We start from the raw sequence: 24,943 nt of genomic DNA on the forward strand, positions 1-24,943 counted from the left end.
GTCAGGCTGTATGCCCATATGACCAGGGCCGGTTTAAGCAACAATGGGGCCCCAGGGCAAAATAAACCTGGGGGGCCCCCCCAACATATACCCTGGAACAAAAATCGGCATTAGGGGACCTTTTTTGCAGCTGGGATAGTCAGGGTGTAAAGTCCCAATCGGTCGGAGCTCCACATTCTGGCTATCCCAGCCTGCATGGGGGACAAGGGGTTAAAAAGTTTCAGGAGGGGGGACCCCACATAATTTTTTATTTTTTTTAAATTCCCACACTCTAAACATAAAAAAAAAAATTGGGAACATAGAAAAAAATGCCAGGGATCTTCATACTGCCATATTGCGGCTGTATAGCGATCCCTGGCCAAAGCGCTGCGGCTGCGTATAGACCCCCTGGAAACTCCGTCAGGAAATGTATTGCGCTTTCGTTTGATGCATGTAAAATTACACTACCGTTAGGTTTGCTACTAAAAGTGACATTTACCGCATTTAAAAGTATACTTTTTTCCTTCGAAACTTTAAAATCAATTTTCTCAAAAACTATAAGGTCTTTTTGAAAAATTGTTTTTTCCTCTTATTCCTAATGATCTCCTTAACATATCCTGCAAATGTAGGGTTTCTAGCATTTAAGGTGGATTTGCTATTAACCATTAAAGTCGGCAGGTTTTTAAATGTGTATTTTTTTTTTTTTTACCTTTGAAACTTTAAAATCGATTTTCTCAAAAACTATAAGGCCGATTTGAAAAATTTTTTTTCCTCTTGTAGCCACTGGGGGCCCCTACAAGCTCTGGGGCCCTGGGGCAGCTGCCTCCTTTGCCTTAATGGTATCGCCGGCCCTGCATATGACTGACCTATAGCCCAGCCCTAACACCTGCGGAAACTCCTGCCTAATACAAACTACAATACCCTGCAGGCAGATGTAGCATACAAACTGACAGACAGCATTCACCAAACACAGCAATGAGCAATGCAAACACAGTATACTTAATAGTCACCTGAGGCCTATAGACTGAGGCAGTCCAGATGATGGCAAGATAGCAGGCTGTGGCTGAAGTATAATCACTAGACAGATGCGTGGTCAATAACAGGCCAGAGTCAGACCAGGCAGAGTTCATGGAAGTCCTTTTCACAAGCAGGAGTCGATCCAGGCGGCAGTCAGAGGAATCCAGGTACTAGCTGAGTCTGCAACTGGTAATCCAATAGAGAAGTGTGGTCAGGTACAGGCAGAGGTCGGCAACGATATGGCAATCTGAAAGAAGCTTATTCAAGAGACAGACAACTTGGTGTGAGCGCAGTCTCAGCAACAAGCCCAGCATAGGCTATCACGGGCAAAGACTGGAGTGCTCACCAGGTTTTAATATAAGGCCTGACAAATCAGAGCTTGGCGTGTCAGCTGATCAGCTGACACGCAGGGAGGCACGTGACTACTGTTTACATAGGCAGAGCGTGCACTAAGACGCGTCCTCCGCCTGTCGCCCTGCACCACACGTGAGTCAGTGGCAGGGACGGAAACAAATGTGAGTCGGGGGAGGCCTGCCGAATCCTTAGGCCTGGTTCACATTGGCGTTCACCGTCAGGATTTTCCGGACCGGATCCGGACCGTATACTGTACAAACGGAACGGACGTTCAGCGATCCAATGTAACTCTATGGATCCTTATGCACTTGAAACAAAAAGAAAAACCGAGAGCCCAATATAGTGCAGTAAGTCTAACAATTGTTGGCGAAATAATTAACAGATGTGGATATACTCACAAACACGGGTTACCACATAGGCAACCACTTGAAATGCAGGTGGGGAGTATTAGAACCTGACCCCACTCAGGTTTAGGAAGTCGCTCTCTGTAGATAGAAAGAAGGGGACAGTCCCCTCCACCCAAGGTCAACAGACAGAGGCGCATTGCCACTATTGGACCTTTTTGAGCTTGCACTCCTTGCCTGATGAAGCGGGTTATACCTGCGGAATGCGTTGCGGAGTGCCAAAATAAATTGTTATTTGCGATTTGAACAATCTCGATTGTCCATCATTTCAGGAGGTAAGTCCACCTGTACTCCTCCTTTTTAGTTGTTTTTAGATCATTTTAACCTGCCTGGCGCCTCTGTCCAAATTTGCACACTATGGATCCTTACACACTCGTCCGTTCCTCGCTGACCGGATCCGGACTTTGGGCCACGGTCCGGATTTTTCCAACCTGCTCTATTTTTGCCGTACATTTCATCCGGCCGCCGCACCCGGACCGGATCTTGACTACACCATCCGCACAGCAGAAACCAATGAGAAACTGAAATGACACAACACACTGCTAATAAAATCCGGCCTATCTACCCCACTTCTGTAGCGTTTTCTATGGTGATAGCGGCCATTTTGGATGGTGACACATGGGCCCAGCATTGGAGGATGGGGGAGGTGTGTTTAGAGGGGTCTGGGTGTTTTGTGGAGGGTGGGGGTGGTGTGTTTAGCTAGGTATACAGGGGTGAGGGTGGGGTGTTTAGGGATTTTAGGGGGTGTGTGTTTAGGTCTGGATACTGACAGGGGTATGGACATCAGGGTAGAGCTGTAGAATTTCTCTGGGTGTCGTCTAAGGTCCTGGTAGAGGGTCTGGAACTCTCCCTTCCTTTGCCTTCTCATGAGTAGAGGGTGCACCCACCATCTCCTGCGAGGAGCACGCTTCCTTCCTACATAGTAGTAGGTAAAAATTAAAAAGGAGACAATTCCCAGGTAAAATTAGTAAAAATACACTGGATCCATGGTCCAAACTGCAGTCTCTCTATCCAAGGATGGTCTTCACACGTCAGGCTGTCTCCAACAATGACTCCAGGGCTACTGAAGACCTCCCAGACCCCAGTAATTTATATAGTCTTATCTCTTTAAAAAACGGATCCGGATAGCAACCGGATCCATAACGGTTGAAAATCCGGATGCAAACGGACCGGATCCTGACCGGATCCGGATTGCAACCTGATGCATCCGGACCGGATCTGGCCGAAACGGATCCGGACATCTGGTCCGTTTTGGTAAAAAACGCGAATGTGAACCGGGCCTTACACCTATGAACAACATGGAAGGCTCTGTATCACGTAGAGCCTTCCCGGTCTGCTCTACATCCCCTCGTTCCACTGCCGTCCTCCCTCCAGTATCCAAACTTTAATGTTGACCAAGTCTTCTGGTCTCTTCGGGAGGGTACGGAAGTACTGGGGTCTCCAAGCACTTCTGAAGAGGAGACGCTCATCTTCAGTACTCAGTAGACCCAAGTACTTCCGAGGAGACCCTAAGACACAGCCAGCTTGAAATTAAATTGGGGGCCTGGTGGGGGGACAAGGGGATGCAGTGAGAACCAGGAAGGCTCCAAGGGATCCAGAACTTTCCCTCCTCTTAGGTGAGTATGTAATTGTTTTTCCTTACAATGGTTACAGGCATTGTTTAGACACAACTCGTCACCATTTTTTATCCGCCATTTTCATAGCTCCAACCCTTTGCCTTGGACATACACCTCACCCCTCCCCACCTGTTGCCTTTGAGGTTACCCATGTTTGTGAGTATCATTCAACTTTAAATTGAAATAGTAATTCTTTAGTGGTGAAGACTGCACCATATCAAGCTCTCAGTTTCCCCTTTTGTGTTTCCTCAACTATATTTCTCCTGTTGGTTGAGTAAGGTGGTCTGAGTGGAACTGGCCATGTCACCTGTCTGGGGAGGGCCGGTCAGGCTTTGTCTTCAAAAAGATGGTAGGTTAAAAGGTCCAAACCTATTGTAACTAGCTATTTGATATCGTTCATACCTTCTTTCTTTGACACTGCAGGTGTCTTTGTGAGCAGTCTTGTTTTCATTTTGTATTGATGTTTTCTAGTAAAGAGCAGGTTTATTGTACAATCTATTGCCGGTGACCTTTCGCCGGCCCTTTTTTGTCCATAGACAAACATTAGCAGGAGACAAATCATCTATCCCAGGCAGTAATGTAAGGATCTGATGAGGATGAGAAAGGTTTATATTCTTGCTGTGACCTTACAAGCCCGGGGAAAGGCGTGTGTCAACAGACAGACTCCGGCCAACCATAAATCACATCTCCCAACATGCTGTTCAATAACCCCATACCTGTTAGCAGCTCTGGCCTTCATAGAGAGCAGATTATGAGATACCGTGACCCCTATGAGAAGCAGAGAGTGCTGGCAATTGTTCAGCAGTCTCTCCGGTACGCTGAGGAAAAACACGTGGACGCCGTAGAAGTGTGTAACATAAATCGATATCTCATTTTTAGATATACAGTTTTAAGGGGGTTTTAACAACCAAAAAAAAAAAAAAATAGCTAAAAAATAGTACCCCCAAAATATAGGTAAACCTCTTTTTTTTTATCTTATAAAATAGGTCCCTGTATGTCCCCAATTTTGTGCAGTGTCAGTGGGATTCTGGGAAGTGTTTTTTAAGCTACAGTAACAAGCTTATCTCAGCATGCACAGGCTTTGAAAGCTTCCAATTTTGGATAAGATAATGATACTATGACCAGAAGGTAATTTAATCCTACCTCCCTTTAAAGAGGTGGAGTTTCATGGAATGTTCGTTTTTGAGAATTGTAAAGCCAATACAAAATTTGCTCTGGGAGGAGAATTCCGCATAGCTAATCAGCCTAGGCTAAGCATTACTGGGTATACATTCAATATACACAATATAGATACACATAGAAAGTGTTTCTAATACTGAAGCCAATAAAATTAGTGTAAAAGTGGATATGCTGAATGATGTATTGCATTCTACTATATGTCCTTTTTACAGCGCATCTTAAAAGGAATAGGAAGTAAAGCCTTCTCACAAGGATGCAGAGCTATTAGGCCTGGTGTACAGTGAACAGCATACAGGCTGCTGATGAAGTGAAGCCTTCTCACAAGGATGCAGAGCTATTAGAGCTGGTGTACAGTGATACATACAGGCTGCTGATGAAGTGAAACTTTCTCACAAGGATGCAGAGCTATTAGAGCTGGTGTACAGTGATACATACAGGCTGCTGATGAAGTTAAACTTTCTCACAAGGATGCAGAGATATTAGGCCTGGTGCACAGTGATACATACAGGCTGCTGATGAAGTGAAGCCTTCTCACAAAAATGAAGAGCTATTAGAGCTGGTGTGCAGTGATATATACCGGCTGCTGATGAAGTGAAGCCTTCTCACAAGGCTGCAGAGTTATTGGGGCTTGTGTACAGTGATACATACAGGCTGCTGATGAAGTGAAGGCTTCTCACAAGGATGCAGAGCTATTAGAGCTGGTGTACAGTGAACACAACATACAGGCTGCTGATGAAGTGAAGCCTTCTCACAAGGATGCAGAGCTATTAGGGCTGGTGTACAGTGATACATACAGGCTGCTGATGAAGTGAAGCCTTCTTACAAGGATGCAGAGCTGTGAGAGCTGGTGTACAGTGATACATACAGGCTACTGATGAAGTGAAGCCTTCTCCAAGGATGCAGAGTTATCGGGGCTGGTGTACAGTGGACACAGCATACAGGCTGCTTCTTTAATAGGATGCAGAGCTATTAGGGCTGATGTACAGTGATATATACAGGCTGCTGATAAAGTGAAGCCTTCTCACAAGGATGCAGAGCTATTAGGGCTGGTGTACAGTGATACATACAGGCTGCTGATGAAGTGAAGCCTTCTCACAAGGATGCAGAGCTGTGAGAGCTGGTGTACAGTGATACATACAGGCTGCTGATGAAGTGAAGCCTTCTCCAAGGATGCAGAGTTATCGGGGGTGGTGTACAGTGGACACAGCATACAGACTGCTTCTTTAATAGGATGCAGAGCTATTAGGGCTGATGTACAGTAAACACGACATACAGGCTGCTGATGAAGTGAAGCTTTCTTACAAGGATGCAGAGCTATTAGAGCAGGTGTACAGTGAACATAGCATACAGGCTGCTGATAAGGGTAAGCTTTCTCACAAGGATGCAGAGTTATCAGGGCTGGCGTACAGTGATACATACAGGCTGCTGATGAAGTGAAGCCTTCTCACAAGGATGCAGAGCTATTAGGGCTGCTGTTCAGTGATACATACAGGCTTCTGATGAAGTGAAGCGTATTCACAAGGATGCAGAGCTATTAGGCCTGGTGTACAGTGAATACAGCATACAGGCTACTGATGAAGGGAAGCTTATTCACAAGGATGCAGAGCTATTAGGCCTGGTGTACAGTGATACATACAGGCTGCTGGTAATGGGTAGCTATCTCACAAGGATGCAGAGCTATTATGCCTGGAGTACATTGATACATACAGGCTGCTGATGAAGTGAAGCCTTCTCACAAGGATGCAGAGCTATTAGAGCTGTTGTACAGTGATACATACAGGCTGCTGATGAAGTGAAGCTTTCTCACAAGGATGCAGAGCTCTTAGGCCTGGTGTACAGTGATACACTCAGGCTGCTGATGAAGTGAAGCCTTCTCACAAGGATGCAGAGCTATTAGAGCTGGTGTGCAGGGAACACAGCATACAGGCTGCTGATGAAGTGAAGCCTTCTCACAAGGATGCAGAGCTATTAGAGCTGGTGTACAGTGATACACACAGGCTGCTGATGAAGTGAAGCCTTCTCACAAGGATGCATAGCTATTAGAGCTGGTGTGCAGGGAACACAGCATACAGGCTGCTGATGAAGTGAAGCCTTCTCACAAGGATGCATAGCTATTAGAGCTGGTGTGCAGGGAGCACAGCATGCAGGCTGCTGATGAAGTGAAGACTTCTCACAAGGATGCAGAGCTATTAGAGCTGGTGTACAGTGATACATACAGGCTGATGATGAAGAGAAACTTTCTCACAAGGATGCAGAGCTCTTAGGGCTGGCGTACAGTGAACACAACCTACAGGCTGCTAATACACTTGTTTATCTCATCATAGCACGTTACATTTCAGGCTCAGTCTCAGACAGATCGGCAGGACGTTTTGCAATCAGCAGCCTGCTGGGGGAATCATCATTTCCTTTTTTTTTCGTCTTTAGGCACCCGAGGAAGTGGAACAATGCCGACTACACCTTTAGAATGATGCATTTAATGCAGGCTCTCTTTTAAGTTTCATCGTTGATTATGGCGCGGCAATGGAAGCATCATCTCTTCAGGCTCATCAGAAATAATACTGTATCTGGATAAATTCCACCTTTTGTTCCATTTTCTCTCCTTTCCTTGGAAAGCTGTGGCTTTCATTCGTCACAGCGGGCCTCCGGGGGCCTGACAATGGCAGGATACACAGGAAGCCTTTGTGACACATAACAAGGAGAGGAATTTTCTCTGGGTGCCGATACTATCCTTCCTGATTACTGATATTAAGTTCTATTACAACCTTTACTGCCCACGTGGGGTTTAATCCATGACTCAGTGTCCTTTAGCCCGCTATAGAGGTGTCAAGCTAAATGATAGCTCCCTGCTCACAGAACCCGGGAACCCGGCATAAAATGAGAATTATTGATGAGCTGCTATAACACAGAGGGTGAGCAGATGCAGAAAAACACACTTCTAGTTTGAGATTGTTGTTCGGTTTTTCTATTCAACAGGCATAACGGCTACAATTGCATCCGCGTAATGGCCTTGGTTTACAGCAGCTGGAGGGTGGGGGAGTGCCTGTGTGGTGCAGCAAACCTGGACTTGGGGTCTTTTAAGAATTATTAGTCGTTAAAGTGTACCAAGCGGCATTTTGAGCACCCACGACCTCTCAGTAGCACATCTCAATGCATAATAAAAATGTGGCTCATTCCTGAAATAACATTTCCATTCTACCTCTTCTTTTTACAATTAAATGTTTGTTAGAGGCTTTTATTGCTCTACTTCAAGGGCCTTCCATCCACAGAAAGAGCAGGATGAGGACAGCTGTAATTAGCTGTAGCAATGAGCAAACAAAAGCTTTCATCAGCGGAGGGGGGGGACGACGACAACACATTGTACTTGATTAAATTCACACCTTCCCCTGGATAAATAAGGGCAGAGGGAAGGGGAGGGGGAAACTGGCAGCTCCTGCAGCTGTTAAGAAGCAGGACAAACTGCAGAAAAAGAAAGCTGCTTTGTTCCCTTTAAGTGGTAAAAGTTTCCAGACCCTCCCCGAGTCATAGCCGATTGTAGTCAGGGCTGCTGACGCCAGACTTCTCTAATGTACTGTATTGTTAATTGCGGAACAGGGCACCGAGGAAGTAAGTGTGGCGCTCAATTCACTAGCATATTAGCTAGGGATAGACAATCGACTAATAGTTCGGGATAAGTTTTAGGTACTATTAGCTGACCGGTTATTACTAGCTAATCGGTTAATAGTTTGGCTATCAGTTTTGGGTTATGCAAGCAGATACATTAAAAGTAGCCAAACTGTATCATGTTTAACTATGAGCAGTTGATTGGCTTCTATATTCGATCAGGAGTAGTGTTAGGCATTAGGAAAGGGGTTAGTGCTACGTATAGGGCTGGGGTAGTGTTGGGCATTAGGTGGGGGTTAGTATTAGGCATTAGGAGGGGGAGGTCAGTGTTAGGCACTAGGAGGAGAGGTTAGTGTTAGTCATTAGGATATGAGGTTAGTGTTAGGCATTAGGAGGGGGTTTAGTGTTAGGCATTAGTGGGGGGGAGGGGGTTAATGTTGAGCATTATAGGGGAGGGTTAGTGTAAGAAGGGAGGTTAGTGTCAGGGATTGTGGAGGGGGGAGGGTGGTTGGTGTAAGGCATTAGGAGGGTGGTTAGAATTAGGCAGCAAGAGGAAGAGAGGCTTTGTTAGGTTTAGCGGGGTTGGGGGGTGACAGGATTAGATGTCAAAAAGGTGTCAGGAAGAGGGATTTAACTAGGGGAGGGGGGGGGGGGGGTCAGGGTTAGATGTTAGGAAGGGGAGTTTTGCTATGGGGAGGGGGCAGATTGTGGTTCAGGGGGTTAGATGTCAGGAAAGGGTTGAAAACTAAGTGGGAAGGTCAGGGTTACATGTGAGGAAAGGACATTTTGTTAATAGGGGAGGTCATCCCATATTATCAAGGGGAGCTTTGATAAGCAAGAGGGTAGAGTTAGGGAAATAAACTTACCAAGCAAAACAGCCTTATGGAGCCAACAGGTCACACATAGCAGAAAATATGGCCATAGAACCCAAATCACCAGCGAATCCATATGTATGCATGACTTCAGCCATTCTGCATCCATTAGCTCTTTTTTTCATTGGGTAGTTGGGGTGGAAAGGCTCTATAAACCCCCCTTTCAACTTCCAGTATGAACTGTCCCTAAGTAGTGATGGTCATGTGTTGGAGAACTCACAGAGAAGCATGTGATTAGTTTGATCAGCTGATAGATTTGCAAAGTTCTGATTTGATGTGATCACATCCTTTAGCACATGATCATGACCAGCAAATCAGAGGCTTACATGCAGGGGCGGTTCTTCCATGAAGCAATGTGAATCACTTTGGCGGCAATAATTAGAGGGTGGCAAGAGACGGCTCTCCACCCCGAATGTCCCTCTTCTCCCACTCCCCGTCTCCCTCTCCCTATATGGGCGGTACCTCTTTATTCACCTGCTCTCAGCCTTCGAGCAATGGGATCTCCATCCGCCCGTCCAGCATTCTGTATACATGGCTACAGCGGTGCCTCATGTGACTTGTTACGTGCTGCCAGGTCACATGAGGCGCTGCTGTAGTCAGAGAGGAAGCAGGACTTCATATGTGGCTGGTGATCCCATCACTAATCTTCTGAGAGTGGGTGAGTGACGCAGCGCCGGTGCAGCAAATACCCAGCACCCTGGGGATCAGATGCTGCGAGCCAGCAGGGAGGAAGCAGAGGGAGGTAAGCGTAGTGCCAGTGCCTGCTTGGGGGGGGGGCAATCTTCACAATGTATTGCTTCAAGCGGTAGAAAAACACGCTACATATCTGTCAGCTGACCACGCTAATCACATGCTTCTCCATGAGTTCTCCTAGACATGAACATCACTATCCCTAAGATATCCCGACAATGATTCAGATGATTGACAATAAACGAAGAGTGCTGATAGCCAGCTAGGGAAGAAAAAAGAGAAAATTTGCAGATGCTTCATGACTAATATTTGCAATGAACGCACATAACGTAACTCCGACTCAGATCTGCTGAGTGTAAATTGCAAATATAAAGTGCTGTACAAAGTAAGAAACAAAACACGGGGTACAAAATAATACAGACAATGGTATACACCAATATAAGAAATACAGAATTGGTGCAAAATACAAAATCGATGCAAAATACAGAATTGGTAATTACAGTAATATGAGTAAAATGTATAACAAATTTCAAGACACAAACGAGGGAGAGCCCTGCCCTTGCGAGCTTACAATCTAAAGGAATGGGGGGGGGGGGGGCAAGAGGTGGGGTAGTATACAGCATTCATACCTAGAGACAGTGTGTTTTAGGTTATCTAGTAGGAGAATAACTTGGCCACAGAGGTTAAAGGGAATGTCCAAGCAAAATATGCAGCCATCTTGTGCCCTCGTAGTCACTCACTGCTGCTCCAGTCCCCCGCTGGCAGCTTGGCGACCTCGGAGGTCGGCGGGACGCATTGCGTACATTTTTACGCATTCCCGCTAATGCAGGTACATTAACACATACATTTTTACGCATTACTGTTTTAATGCGTAAAAATGTACGCATTGAACCAGTAATGCGTAAAAATGTATGTGTTAATGTTCCTGCACTAGCCGGAATGCGTAAAAATGTACGCAATGCGCCCCGCCGACCTCCGAGGTCGTCATGCTGCCAGTGGGGGACTGGAGCAGCAGTGAGTGACTACCAGGGCAGAGGATGGCTGCATGGGGCTGGTAGAAGCCCCAGGTAAGTGAAACTCATTTTTTTTATTTTGCTTGGACATTCCCTTTAAGGGGCAAATGGCCTAAGGTAGAGCGTATACTTGAAGGAAAAAGTTTTGAGGGCAGGTTTTTGAAGATATTAAAGGTTGGAGAGTGACAGATATGTTGTGGAAAGGCATTCCAGAGGCGGGATGAAGCACATGCAAAACCTTGTATACGTGAATGCGAGGAGGTGATTCTTGAGGAGTACAAAAGGGTGTACAGATCTGAGAGTGCGATTGGGTTGGTATCTGGAAACTAGTGGGGAGATGTACAGGGGAGAGAGATTGTGAAGAGCTTTGTAGTTGAGGGTCAAGAGTTTGAACTGGATCCTCTGGGTAATTGGCAGCCAATGAAGAGCTTGACAGAGAGGAGCAGCAGAGGAAGAGCGGGAAGAGAGATGAATGAGACGAGCAGCTGTGTTCAGTACAGATGGGATCTATGCTGTGGAATAAGATGCACACTTATCACCCTGGACAATATGTAGGATGCAGCCATACATCCTGGCTGGCGGATACCTTTACATTCCATCCACATAGCGTACGCTGCGCCAAACTGTTAGTGAAGGCAGGTGGATTTCATCTTCGTAAGACTTTCCCTTAATTGATTAATTTACCTTGAAGGTTAATGTATTCCAACTTAATTTCAAGATTAATACCCACTTAAGAATAATCAAAAAAGATACTGTTCTTTTGTACTTTTTTCTTGATGATTAAGTCGGAGGACAAGTTTTCTTTTTTTCCCATCCACATTATGTCTTCAGGCAAGAGGAAAACAGTAGAGGCAGCTGCATAGGGCTCAGAAGATGGAGGGGGTGAATTCTCTTTGAGGGTTGTAAAAGAGACTGCACAGTGACTAAATGGCTAGCACTCTTGCTGAGGTTGGATTTCCAGGCTCGTATTCCTTTGTAAACCAGCTCTGAAACTATGACAGTGTAAAGCAGGACAAATGTTTCAGCGGAACCAACAGTAACCCTCATGTACACCGAGGAAGTGAAATCCAGGGGACTGACAATCCTTGGCCACGCGCACCAACAAGAAATAGAAAACGAGACTTATAACTGCATTTATTGTAGAATTTTTTTTTAATTAACAAGATACATTCTTGTGTGTATCAGAATTGAATAATCTAAAGAGGAACTGTAGTGAAAATAACAATAAATAAAATAGCTTATCTTTTACAATAATTATTTATAAATGATTTAGTCAGTGTTTGCACATTGTAAAATCTTTCCTCTCCCTGATTTACACTTTGAAATTTATCACTGGTGGTGACCTCTTTAGTTCTGCCAGGTGATCTGCTTTGCAGTTATGAAAAGGCTGTTATTTCCCACAATGCAACAAGGTTCACAGATAGCAAATTGTTAGGACCATGGTCATGACATCACATTGTGGGAGGGATTTCACCTTACTATTATCCATACAGTCCAAACGAATTATCTATTCAAGGAAAGGTAAATATTTCTCATAGGAAAAGGGGTATCAGCTACTGATTAAAATTAAGTTTAATCCTTGGTTAAAGTTCCTCTGTAAGTAATTGTAATAATTAAATAAAAAATATACCGTTCAAGTTTGTTCGTGTGATGTAATTTCAGCCACTAAGTGGCAGAGGAATACAGCCAAAGGGGTAGCACGTGACGGAAGCGGGAAAAAAGGGCGCAGGCAGCTAGTGGACAAAAAGGGCGCCGCCATTCACTCTCATAATAAATAACGTTTAATGGGCGCCGAGCAGGAAAAAAGGGCGCCGGAGTTAAATAACGTTTACAAACGGCGCCCGGAGATTTTTAATGATTTATAACTGTGCTTGTGGTGATTTACGTTTATAAAATGCACCCGTGCCGAATAACGTTTATAAAAATACTAAACATATTTATCTTATTTAACTAATTAAAACATTATTTAAAGTTTTATCCCTTACTGTTTGTAAAACATTATTATTCACAAAATAAAGCGATCAGTACATAACGTAAATTGCAATATATTTTTTGCAGCCACAATTAGTAAAACATTATTATCCACATAATAAAGCGATCAGTAAGGGGGGTGGTTAGGGTTAGGCACCACCAGGGGGGTCTTAGGTTTAGGCACCACCAGGGGGGTCTTAGGGTTAGGCACCACCAGGGGGGTCTTAGGTTTAGGCACCACCAGGGGGGTCTTAGGTTTAGGCACCACCAGGGGGGTCTTAGGTTTAGGCACCACCAGGGGGGTCTTAGGGTTAGGCACCACCAGGGGGGTCTTAGGGTTAGGCACCACCAGGGGTGTCTTAGGTTTAGGCACCACCAGGGGTGTCTTAGGTTTAGGCACCACCAGGGGGGTCTTAGGTTTAGGCACCACCAGGGGGGTCTTAGGTTTAGGCACCACCAGGGGGGTCTTAGGGTTAGGCACCACCAGGGGGGTCTTAGGGTTAGGCACTACCAGGGGGGTCTTAGGGTTAGGCACCACCAGGGGGGTCTTAGGTTTAGGCACCACCAGGGGGGTCTTAGGTTTAGGCACCACCAGGGGGGTCTTAGGTTTAGGCACCACCAGGAGGGTCTTAGGTTTAGGCACCACCAGGGGGTCTTAGGGTTAGGCACCACCAGGGGGGTCTAGGGGTTAGGGATAGGTACCGCCCGGGGCGCTGCTGGGAGGGGGGCGCTGTGATGGAGGGGGGAGCCGCAGCCGCGGGGAGGGAAGCCCGACCTCTCCCTCCCTTCCTCTCCCCGGGCCGCCCTCCGTGCGATCCCCCCTCGGACTGCAGAGTAATGCGCAGGGAAGCGCTGTGCATAACTACTCACCTTGCTGGCTCCAAGCGCTGCTCTCTCGCCGCCAGTCTCCTCTCTGCCTACACGCTGATACACACACACGCTGCTAAACAGGAAGCAGCGTGTGTGTGTATCAGCGTGTATGGAGAGATGAGACTGGCGGCTAGAGAGCAGCGCTTGGAGCCAGCGAGGTGAGTAGTTATGCACAGCGCTTCCCTGCGCATTACTCTGCAGTCCGAGGGGGGATCGCACGGAGGGCGGCCCGGGGAGAGGGAGGGAGAGGTCGGGCTGCCCTCCCCGCGGCTGCCGCTCCCCCCTCCATCATTTGGGGCACCTACCTAACCTATACTGGGGCAGCTACCTATCTAACCTGTCCTGGGGGGCACCTACCTATCTAACCTGTCCTGGGGGGCACCTACCTATCTAACCTGTCCTGGGGGGCACCTACCTATCTAACCTGTCCTGGGGGGCACCTACCTATCTAACCTATCCTGGGGGGCACCTACCTATCTAACCTATCCTGAGGGGCACCTACCTAATCTAACCTATACTGGGGGCACCTACCTATCTAACCTATCCTGAGGGGCACCTACCTAATCTAACCTATACTGGGGGCACCTACCTATCTAACCTATCCTGGGGGCACCTACCTAATCTAACCTATACTGGGGGGCACCTACCTAATCTAACCTATACTGGGGGGCAGCTACCTAATCTAACCTATACTGAGGGGGCACCTACCTATCCTATACTGGGGGGCACCTACCTATCTAACCTAAACTGGGTGGCAACGACCTATCTAACCTATACTGGGGGCACCTATCTATCTAACCTATACTGGGGGCACCTACCTAATCTAACCTATACTGGGGGGGCACCTACCTAATCTAACCTATACTGGGGGGCACCTACCTAATCTAACCTATACTGGGGGGCACCTACCTAATCTATACTGGGGCAGCTACCTATCTAACCTATACTGGGGGGAACCTACCTATCTAACCTGGGGGGCAGCTACCTAATCTAACCTATACTGAGGGCACCTACCTATCTAACCTATACTGGGGGGCACCTACCTATCTAACCTATACTGGGGGGCACCTTCCTAACCTATACTGGGGGGCAGCTACCTATCTAACCTATAGTGGGAGCATTAACTTATCTAACCTGTATTGGGGGCACCTACCTACCTAGCTAGTCTATACAGGTGACAACTATACTGGCTACCTATATTGGAGGCACCTACCTAACTAACCTATACAGGGGGCATCTACCTATCCTATGCTGGGGGCAACTATTCTGGCTACCTATATTAGAGGCACCCACCTAGCTAACCTGTACTGGGGGCACCTAACTATCTACCGGGGACGCCTGCCTATCTAACCTATACTGTGGGCAACTATACTGGCTACCTATACTGGAGGCACCTACCTGGCTAACCTATACCGGAGGCAACTATATTGGCTCACCTATGCCTGGCTACCTATACTGGGGGGACCTATAGCTGGCTACCTATACTGGGGTACCTATTCTGGGGGAATCTATACTGAGTGCAACTAGACCTGGCTAACCTACACTGCGGGCACCCATACCTTGCTTCGGGGGGGGGGGGGGGATTTTTACACCCTCGCCCTGGGTGCATTTTAGCCTAGAAACTGCACTGGGTACAGGGAGGGTTCTGTGTGAGAGTAGGCTTAGGTATAGTTTTAGTAAAATTTTAGTAATACTTACTAATGTTTTACAACACTTATTACGAACGTAGTTATATTTATATCATCGTTATAAAGAATATTTTCAGATTTTATTATAAGAACAAACCATAAATGAAGGTTATTCACAATAATATACAATTATAACAATTAAACATATATTATTGTTTTTTTAATAAACGTAATTATAAGTTTAACTTTTGAAACAGGGAAGATTAACGTTTTCACAATTGCCGATTTCATAAACATTATTTAATGATTTATAATTTTGTAAAACATTATTTGTAAACGAAATATAGCACACTATTTTTATAAACGCTATTAATGATTAATTAGCGTTTACACCCCGCAGCCTTTTTGTCCGGGCACCCTTTTTGTACGTACGCGCGAGTGACACCTCTAGCTACCACAATGCCAAGCTCCAGTTAGAAAGGAGAGCTGGACGCATGTAGTGTGGGTAGTGTGGCCATGCTGCTGATCCTGAAGTTGTGATATGTATTTATGTATTCAGTGTGCCCTTCCAAATCCCTTACTTTAGTGCTTGCCTAAGCAGTAGGTAATTGGCACCATACATCCAAAAAAGTTAGCTATTGCACTTTTAGAGCTGAGCTCTTGTCCGCACAATTTCCTGTATATCAACAGCCAACTCCCTGCTGAGATTGCGGCCTGCCAGCACATTTATCGGATAAAGATATATACAGTATAATATTGAACGGTTTAAGTCAAGGAGAGAGACAGATAAAGGGTTTCAGTAGTTGAAGGCAGAAAGGTGTATCGAAAATGGTAGGATTAGGTAATTTACAAAGGTAAGTTTAGCTAGTGGCCTGGGTTCTTGGTTATAAGGGTCCTGTGCTAAGGTGTGGTGGGATTCCTGTTCTTGAGTCCATCTGTGAACTGAGCCCCCTGGAGAGGATCCTTAGCAGAGGACCAAACATCCTTGACCAGAGGACTGTGAGTGGCCGGCCTGTTAGATGCTTGGGAGTATTTTCCCATTTGAATAATGCCAGTGATAACATTTAGGTCAGTGCCTGGAATCAATTAAGAAGAAGACTGAGAACAAAAGAGGCCTTCTAAAGACCCAGTGGCTGCCACAGCTTCTAACACGTGTTCGTTCTGCATTCGAAAGGGATAGATAGGGCACCCTCAAGTATCCTATACAAAATAATTCCTTTCTCTCACTGGTCGCTCTGTTACCTGCCAACCCGACCGGGAGTCTTGTGCAACTGCACAGGTGTGGCCCGCCTACATGCCTGTCCTGTCGTCAGGAGCATTCTGTCACATGTGTGGCTCATTGTTTTGAGAACTGTGCTTGCCCACAATGTTCCTGCTGACGGGAGCGCGATCGAGATGGGCTCCCGGCCGGGTCCCACTGGTAACTGAGCCACCAGCAAAGAAACAAAGGAGGCTTAGGGATCTCATGTAATACGGGGACTGGAGGAAGCCGCAGTTAAGTTCAGAATTGCATTTTTTTAGTTCAGTTCAGGTTCCCTTTAACTGTCCCTCAGAGGGGCTCACAATCTAACCCCTTCCATAGTCATATGTTTATGTATGTATTGTGTAGTGTATGCATCCTTGCAGATGGTGCCCTGACTGGGATTCACACCAGGAACCCAGCGCTGCAAGGCGAGAGTGCTAACCACTACACCCCTCTATTCCAGGGACCCTGGTTAGGTCACAGCCACTGCATCCCATATTGTTATACTGCTGTTCATACTTGAACCATGCACACAAATCTGAAATATTCCCCATGGGGCAGATCAGCTGTTTAGGATGAGCCCCATTATTATCTTCCCGATAGCCTCAGCACGGTTTCTCACCAGCCTGTCTTTGTATTAAGATCCGGTAAACCTGCATCTTCCAGAGAACATGATTCACGGACCTGTCAGGAACTGCATCAATATGATTATGAAGTATAAATTAATTTCCCACCCAGTGGAAGAATTAGAGTCTCCACATCCTCTGGTCGCCATGGACAGGCAGTTAATCATCTGGGAATCTATATCCAGCAAGGCTGCAAAGTGTTAACAAGCTGGCATCAATTCTCACTGGCAAAATGCATTTAAGATTTAAAGAAGCACTCCGGCCAAATATAAAGAAATGCCTCATAACTGTCTTCTAATAACATCATTGAAATTCATTTTTTACCAAAAGTATTTATAACTGCGTACATGCAAAATGGGGGCAAGAGTTGACTGCTAGTAGTATATTGGTAAAATTACAGATAATATACTATTGGGCAATGTTAATTCCAAAAGTGAATTGATATTTTACTATCATTGAATCTTTCCCTATACTCACAAGTCCTCCCTCTACCGATGCTTAAAGTGAACCTCCAGACTAAAAATTTACTCAGCAGAACTGAAAAGGCTTGGTGTTTCTTTAACAGTTTCACAGCATCAGAACTTTGTTTTTCTTACCAAAGCATAATTTTTAGCTGCATTTTTAGCTAAGCTCCACCCATCAAAGAAAACTGCCCGGGCTTTTTTTCCCCTGATGCCGTGCAAAGCATGATGGGATTTCCTATGTTGTTATTCACGTTGCCTAGCAACTGGGAGGGGTGATCAGCACACAGGACAGTTTGAACTGTGTCTCATGCTCCCTGTCACCTCCTTTCAACCAAAAAGATGGCTGCCCTCATGAAATCAAACATTTTTAAAACAGGGTGGGTAAGAGATTATATTACCTATCTATTTTAATTAACATAACTAATGCAACTTAATGACAGTATGTTTGTTTAGGCTGAAGTTCCTCTTTAACTCTAACTGGCCCCCTCTGCTGATGCCTAACCCTAACCGGTCCCCCTGCCAGTGCCTAACCCTAATCTTCCCCCATGCCGATGCCTAACCCTAACTGGTCCCCCCACCACTCTGCCAATGCCTAATCCTAACCTTCCCCCATGCCAATGCCAATTCCTAACCGAAACCCCTGCATATGCCTAACCCTAACTTTTCCCCCATGCTGATGCCTAACCCTAACTGACACTGATGCCTAACCCTAACCAGTCCCCCTGCCGATGCCTAACCCTAACCGACCCCCCTGCCTATGCCTAACCCTAACCAACCCCCTCTGCTGATGCCTAAACCTATCCAACCCTCCTGCCGATGTCTAACCCTAACCCAACCCCTCTGCTGATGCCTAAACCTAACTGACCGCACATGCCTAACCGACCCCCTTAGCTGTTTATTCTGTTTATTATGCAGAATTCTTCCCCCAGTGCACTCTGGTGACACAGGTGTTATTTTTGCTCACTTCGGAAAAACACAGTAACCAAACACTCTGCAGAACTTTAAAGGCGTCACCACCTGTGATAAATTTTAGAATGTAAATCATGGTAAGGAAAGATATTGAAATGGGTAAACACTCATTCAAGTAATGTATAAAGTAACCCTCTAAAAAAAAGGAAATGTATACTTTACCTTATATTCAGTAAAGTTCCTCTTTAAAGAAAACCTGAACTGAGAATTAAAAGTCAAAATAAGCATACACAAGTCATACTTACCTTCCATGTAGTCTACTCCTCAGTGTCTTTCTCCTCTCTCGCGTCCTGTTTGTTCACTGTGATCGGGGGAATTTTCCGTCCTCCATTTTGAAAATGGTCATTACCCATAACAGCTTTCTGGTCAGCACACAGTTAGACTGTAACATCGCCCACTTGAGCCATAGGGAAACATGGACATTACTTGGCACATCAGTTCTCCTCTCAGCTGTAACTGACAGCAACTGATATTTTACTGACAGCAACTGATATATTTCAGATCTGACAAAATATTGTCAGAACTGGAAGGGGTTATTGTCAGAAGAAAATGGTGAGCTTCTGAGAGGAACTGATGGCAAGGTAACTATGTAATGTTCATTTGAAGTTACCTCATGTGTTTATTTTAAATATTTTACTTAGTACAGGTTCTCTTTAAAATAGCTATAAAAATGGGGGGCCTGGGATTGAGGTTTTATCTGCAGTCACAAATCTTTACTGTAACACACACACATATTCTGTCCAGAGAGGGAGGAAGAATTTGCACGGGACATTAGTGGCTTCAGAATTGCAGAAGTACATTATCCCGGAATACTTTCTCTGTTTTCACCGTCGATTAATCAGCGCGTAGGAGAACGGCTGTCTGGCCCGAGCCATTTCCATATTACAGGTCCCCAAGCGCGGAGCACGTTTGCATATTAATGAGACGGTGCCCTGGGGATCATTTCATTAAACATATATTGCCAGTAATTATTCACTTAAACTCGGCCAAGCCATGTGGAATTACCTTCCATTGCTGTTTGCATTTTCCATTTGCATAGAAAATAGTGCTGGCGACACCCTGGGCTGTAGGACGCGCTCAATGACACAAAGCGGTGCTGGACCAAGATTTGTGTGTGTGTGTGGTAGGGTACTTTCCCTCTGTCCAGGATTATCTCTCCCCCCAACCCCCCTACACTGGACTTTTAATGTTTATTGGCTGTGCATGCTTCATTATCCCAGCTCTTGTTTATGACCATTATTCCCGTCTCATGCATGTAACGTGTCCTAGCCATGCACCCTCTGGGCTACCTGTGCAAGCAGCAGGACAGCGAAACAGGTTGTTTTGGCACACGGTGCTCAGGGCCGAGCACTTAAAGAGACTCTGTAACATCATAAACCTCCCCTGGGGGGTACTTACCTCGGGTGGGGGAAGCCTCCGGATCCTAATGAGGCTTCCCACGCCGTCCTCTGTCCCACGGGGGTCTTGCTGCAGCCCTCCGAACAGCCGGCGACAGACCCGAATGTAGATTCAATATTTACCTTTGCTGGCTCCAGCGGGGGCGCTGTGGCTGCTTTCGGCTCGGAAATAGACGGAAATACCCGAACTCCGTCGGGCCCACTCTACTGCGCAGGCGCCGGAAAGTTGCGCCTGCGCAGTAGAGCAGACCCGACGGCGATCGGGTATTTCCGCCTACTTCGGAGCCGACAGCTGTCAGAGCGCCTGCGCAGGAGCCGGGAAGGTAAATATTGAGGTCACCGCTGCACGGACTCCACGGAGGGCTGCAGCGAGACCCCTGAGGGACGGAGGACGGCGTGGGAAGCCTCATTAGGTTCCGGAGGCTTCTCCACCCGAGGTGAGTACCCCCCAGGGGACGTTTTGACGTTACAGTTCCTCTTTAAACTAGGCACCCCATCACAGTAATGTAATACTGTGCGGGGCACGTAAGGGTAATTCGAGGCTCTGGCGGTTGCCGGACCCTGAATTACAGCTCCCTCCGAGTAGCAACAACTCAGAGGGAGAATAGTATTTAACGTTGCCTGGTAGTTTTGCAGCAGCAGGGAGAGCCGCAGAGGGCTCCCTTTGCGGCTCTCCCTTACTACTTACTTACTTAATCCTGTGTCTCCCACTTTAGCAAAGGTATTCCATCTGTTTCTGCCCTGGGTGTTTTTTTTCTATCTCAGTCCATGATTTCCCCGCCTTCTTTATTTCTTCCTCCCTACTTCTTCTCCAGCATGGTGGCGTAGTGGTTAGTTCTCTCGTCTTGCAGCGCCGGGTCCCTGGTTTGAATACCAGCCAGGTCAACATCTGCAAGGAGTTTGTATGTTCTCCTTGTGTCTGCATGGGTTTCCTCTGGGCACTCTGGTTTCCTCCCACATCCCCCCCAAAAAAACATACAGATAAGTTAATTGGCTTCCCCCTAAATTGGCCGTAGACTACAATAAATACACTATACGATACATACATAGACATACAACTATGGTAGGGATTAGATTGTGAGCTCCTCTGAGGGACAGTTAGTAACTAGACTATACTCTCTGTACAGCGCAGCGGAAGATGCTGGCGCTATATAAATACAAAATAATAATAATGTTGTCTTTGGTCTTCCTCTTTTTCTGCTGCCTTGAGGATTCCATTTTAAGGCTTCTTTCTCAATTGATTTGTCCTTACGAAGAGTATGGCCAATCCATCTCCTTTTTCTGCGTTTGATCTGCAAGTCCATTTGTTGTTCTTGGGTTCTTTCCCACAACTCTTTATTTGATATTACATTTGACCACCAGATGTTTATTATTCTTTGAAGGTAGCGGCTTATAAAGGTTTGGAGGCTTTTTGTTATCTCTGCTGTCACCTTTCATGTCTCACATCCATACAGAAGGACTGTTTTCACGTTACTCTGAAATATTCTCAGTTTGTTTTTTGTGGAAATATCATGGGATCTCCAAATTTGATACAATTATACAAAGGCTGCATTTGCCTTCTTGATTCAGATTTTAACATCAGCACTGGCACCACCATGCATTGTCATCAGGCTGCCCAGATACTGAAACTCAGTCACAGTATCTATATGTTTTCCATACACCTGAAACTTTCGTTTAGGATCTATGTTACTGTTTAATCACATCTCTTTAGTTTTCTTACAGTTAATTATCAGACCTACCTTCCTGCTCTCCTCTAGTAGATGGGCTAACTTTGTTTCCATATGATGGACATTTTGGGAAATTAAGCAAACATCATCTCCCTTACTAGACAAAACATAATTTCAAATCGTGGTGTAAACATGGAGCAAAACTGCCATGAGCCACCCTTTCATACACACTACCTTCTCCATCCACTCATGGTGAATCCCATTGGCCAGAGGACTCACCTACCAGGGGTCATATACAAGAGAGTATCATAAAGTTTTAACCTCCTGGGCAGGGCCGGGCCGAGGCATAGGCTGGAGAGGCTCCAGCCTCAGGGCGCAGTGTAGGAGGGGGCGCAGAATTCATTCAGCTGTCATTCCTAATTGTGTTTGAAGCAAAAAGAAATAAGAAAAGGGGATACATGGCAGTGATTGCAAGCCAGATAACTAGATATTAAGGTGTTGGGAAGGTTGTGGGCCCTGTGGCGCCTCTTAGTCTAATAGCAATCAGTGTGTGACAGCTGGGGTGGGAGGGATGGAGGGGCGCACTTTGCTGTCTCAGCCTTGGGTGCTGATGGACCTTGTCCCAGCTTTAAATTTTTTTATTTTTTTTAAATCATGTAGCTAGCCTAGCTACATGATAGCCGCTGTGCAGCGGCATCCCCCCACCCCTTCCGATCGCCTCCGGTGATCAGAGAAAACAGGTAATCTCGTTCAGAACGGAATTCCCTGTTTGGCTTCCCCGTCGCCATGGGGATGATCAGGATGACATCATCGATGTCATCCACGTCATGGCGTCGGAGGGAGTTCCGATCCACCCCTTAGCGCTGCCTGGCGGTGATCGGCCAGGCTGTGCACGAGGTCTCAATGGGGGGGGGGGGCCCTCTAACGCGGCGGGTAGCAGCGAATCGGCACGGAGCGGCAGCGGTCGGCATATACATGCAGTTAGCAAAGTGCTAGCTGCGTGTAACTAAAAAAAAAAATATGCAAATCGGCCCACTAGGGCCTGAGAAATCCTCCGCGGTGGCTTACCCCGAGCTTAGCTCGGGATTATCGCCCAGGAGGTTAATTATCACCTGGTAGCTATTATATGTTGATGAAATTTTGTCAGTGTCATCATTGGTCCCTATGATGTTGAGAAAATCAGCTTATTGTATCCTTTACTTCTTTTACAGATTGTGCCAGAAGTGACTAAAGTGTGAGATGGAAAAGACTGAGGCTTGCAGTGCGATAAAGTTCCTGCATTTAAAGGGTAACGGTTCCTGTCAACTGCGTCACCATCTGTCTTGAAAGGCCACGCTGTGTTTGTTTCTGGAAAGGGTTTAGCAAGCGTGGAACCCAATGTGCAGACACCTTAAAGTGACTCTGTAACAAAAATTACAACGTTTTTTCTACCGTCCTACAAGTTCCTAAACCTATTCTAATCTGTTCTGGCTCACTGCAGCACTTTGTACTATCACGGTCTCTGTAATAAATCAATGTATATTTCCCCTGTCAGACTTGTCGGCCTGTGTCTGGAAGGCTGCCAACTCTTCTGTGCTGGTCTGTTCCTCTATGCACACTCCAGTGTGTGTTTTATTTACATAAGCCAGCAGCTTCTCTGCTATCTTATCAGTGATAGAAGAGAGCTGGATAAAAATCCTCCTCTGTAAGGCTGTGAAAGTAGCTGGCTGACACATACTGAGGAATTACAAACACAGGCACAGGCAGAGCTGTCTGCAGGAAGCCTGTAATGTCCAGTGCATGAGAGAAGAAGGGGACAGAAGGTAAACACACAAATGATCTTTTGAGATTCAAAAGGAAAGCTGTATACAGCCTGCTTGTGTATGGATGTATTTTCTATGTGTGGACATATTGTACATCAATCTACTTCCTGTTTTGGTGGCCATTTTGTTTGTTTATAAACAAACTTTTTAAAACTGTTTTTGACTACTTTTAATGCGGCGGGGAGCTGCGAAATTGTGACAGAGTGTAATAGGAGATGTCCCCTAACACACTGGTATGTTTACTTTTGTGCGATTTTAACAATACAGATTCTCTTTAAGGCAGCGTGCATGTAGTTTATTATGAATAATTTTCGACATGCTACCATATCTGAGGCCAGTGTCATTCATGATCATTTGGGTGGTTGTTCACCTGTCTTCCTGGCATAAACACTCCACTTATTTTCACTGTGGCCGCATCATCCATCACGGATGGTCTTCCAGGTCTTGGCTCGTCTGTGAGGGACATTTGACCACTTTGGAAACTCCTCCACCCCACAATAGTGTCATAAGATGGGTTATTGATGAGTCGTTTCTATGAACTGCCATCAACTCATCATGAATTTGCTGGGCACTATTACCCTTTAAATGCAGGAACAATGGCCTCAATTCACTAAGCTTATCTCCTGTCTTTAATAACGTTTCTAGAGTTATCACCATGGTAATGAGGCATGTCGTATTCAGGAAACATTTTACCTCAGGCAAACCTAAAGTTAACTCTTCTGTCTTTAAGTTAACTCTTCATTCCTTAAAATAACTCCAGTGTTAAAGACAGGCTGTTTATTAACTGCGTGTGAAAATAACTACAGAGGAGGTAAATTAACTACAGAGGAGGAAACTTAAGGAATGAAGAGATAAGATAACTCTCTAACTGTGTGAGGTAAGTTTTCTCTTGCCTTATTATCTCCATCATGATGTTAGTGAATTGAGGCCTTTGTCTTGCTGCAAGCATCTCACACTTTTGGCATAATCATTAAAAGAATTAAAGGATACAATGAGCTGCTATTCTCAACTCCATGCACTCAGGGACCAATGATGACACTGTCAGAATTTCATCAATATACCATAACATCTGGGTGATAATTAATATTTATACTTTACAATATCCTCTTGTAAAGTGTAGTTGCTATACCACCCTAACCCCCTACCCCAATAAAAGATTAGCTATCAACAACAACTACGCTGGAGGGGGAGGATAAGAAGTTAGGGCCCTCATGGCCCTTGGTTCCCCTTTTGTGCTCTTCATTAGTTAGGTCACTGCTCGCAACTCTTCCTCTCTCTGAAATACTGTCTCTCAACAACGGGCAAGCAAAGGTACATGTGATTTAAAGACACACTTTACTGAAAGATACAGGGGTTGGACAAAATAATGGAAACACCTTGAAAATCAACAAAATATATTTTAATATGGTGTAGGTCCACCTTTTGCTGCAATTACAGCCTCAATTCTCCAAGGTATTGATTCATACAAATTGTGAATTGTTTCCAAAGGAATTTTAGCCCATTATTCAGTTAAAACACCTTCCAGTTCTTTTAGAGACGATGGCGGCGGAAATCGACTTCTTAATTGAATCTCTAATAACGA

The 24,943-nt window shown here is 45.7% G+C and overlaps 1 protein-coding gene across 2 annotated transcripts in view; it reads left to right on the top strand.

The window, feature by feature from the left end:
• Positions 1-23,643, top strand: part of PFDN4 (prefoldin subunit 4) — a 117,569-nt gene extending 93,926 nt beyond the window's left edge. For both annotated transcript variants that reach the window (XR_011025316.1, XM_068263537.1), the window contains one exon: positions 22,771-23,643. The gene's annotated coding sequence lies outside the window, so the exon portion shown is untranslated. The remainder of the gene's footprint in view (positions 1-22,770) is intronic.
• Positions 23,644-24,943: the final 1,300 nt, after the last annotated feature.

Source organism: Hyperolius riggenbachi, chromosome 12 (assembly GCF_040937935.1).
Source record: "Hyperolius riggenbachi isolate aHypRig1 chromosome 12, aHypRig1.pri, whole genome shotgun sequence".
NCBI classification, from domain to species: domain Eukaryota; kingdom Metazoa; phylum Chordata; class Amphibia; order Anura; family Hyperoliidae; genus Hyperolius; species Hyperolius riggenbachi.